At 40.5% G+C, this 1,608-nt stretch overlaps 1 protein-coding gene across 1 annotated transcript in view; it reads left to right on the top strand.

The window, feature by feature from the left end:
- LOC106883652 (ras-related protein Rab-1D) overlaps positions 1–1,608 on the top strand; it is a 135,796-nt gene that overhangs the window by 30,340 nt on the left and 103,848 nt on the right. The window lies entirely within an intron of this gene.

Raw genomic sequence — 1,608 nt, 5'->3', positions numbered from 1 at the left:
CTTTTTTTTTTTTTTTGTATAATTAGAATCTAATTTAACACACATTTTTAATCAACTTTTGCCCGTTCCTCATATTCAACCGTCTCTAAAACGTTCAGATTTGGTGAGTGTCTTTTCTTAATATGTTTGGCACCAAAGATTTTCAATCGGATTCAAGCCCGGCGATTGAGATGGCCATTGCAAAACGTCGGTGTCATTAATGCCGAGCCAAGCAGTCGCTAATTTCAACTTATGCTTCAGATTATTGTCTTGCTGCAAGATCCAATTGTCTCCAAGCCACAACACTTCTGCTGACACTCGAAGATTCTCGTCTAATATTTTGACGTAATCCTCTTTGCTCATCTTGTCTTTGATGACAGCTAGTCGTCCTGAGCCGGCTGCTGAAAAACACCCCTAAAACATTAAATTCCCACTGCCATGCTTCATGGTAGAAATGGTGTTTTGGGGGGCGAAACGCCTGCTTAGCTTTCCGCCAAACTGCGTTCATGTTGTAGCCAAAAAGTTCAATTTTGGTCTCGTTGGACCAAAGAACCTTCGACCAAAGCTTTTCAGGTTTGTTTAACATGTTTTTTTACATAGTTTCGTCGAGCCTTAATGTGACGGGGCCTGAGGAAGGAGAGATTCTCGATCGGCTCCAGCGGAGCCCAAATGACCTCGATGCCCTCTTTGCGGTTGATGAAACATTCACACCCAGCTGCCTAGCCTGCTCGTTGACCTCTTTTGCAGTTGTTCTCGCTTTATGCTCTACTCTTCTCACCAACCTTTGCCTGAGCTCGTCTAACAACTTTCGTTTTCTTCTGCTCTTTTTTTCTTTTATTTGCCAACAACTGTAGGTTCCATATTTCTTAATAATTGATTGAATAGTCAGTACCTTGACTGAAAATCGTTTAGAAACCTTCCTGTATCCGTCGCTAGACACGAGCTTCTACAATTTTTTTCTTAAGTTAACACTGATCTCTTTTTGCTTCGGCATTTCTTATAGTAATTAACATCGCGAAAAAAATGTCGACATTATGTACATGTGTACAAATCACTAATATTAAGGTTTTACTAACTATTATTACTAATAATATATATATTTTAAAGTAGTTGTATGCTGTCAACTTAAGGTGACAGTCCCATGAAGGGAATAATACTACTGCTATTTAGCCCTAAGAAGCTGCACCGCTTCCTGTCGGCCTTGACACATTTCCTGTGTCCTTATGTTTACGAGGGCGGGGACAAGCACCCCCACCCAGCTAAGCCTGCATCCAGAGACATACTTCTGAGTCTTTCTAAGAGTAAGAAATGTATTATTTCTATTTTTGAAATCAGTGAATGTATTTCTCTAGAATTATTATATGTTTACAAGAGCTTGACAGGCATCTCCAACTGGCAAATCATGCTACTCCAGACTAATGACAAGCAAAGACTCAGAAACATGTCTCTGGATGCAGGCTTAGCTGGGTGGGGGTGCTTCTCTCCCCCTTGTAAACATAAGGACACAGGAAATGTGTCAAGGCCGACAGGAAGCGGTGCAGCTTCCTAGAGCTAAATAGCAGTAGTATTATTCCCTTCATGGGACTGTCACATTAAGTTGACATCATACAACTACTTTATATATATATA

Source organism: Octopus bimaculoides, chromosome 3, assembly GCF_001194135.2.
Source record: "Octopus bimaculoides isolate UCB-OBI-ISO-001 chromosome 3, ASM119413v2, whole genome shotgun sequence".
Lineage (NCBI taxonomy): Eukaryota > Metazoa > Mollusca > Cephalopoda > Octopoda > Octopodidae > Octopus > Octopus bimaculoides.
This window is presented reverse-complemented; position numbering and strand designations above follow the sequence as displayed.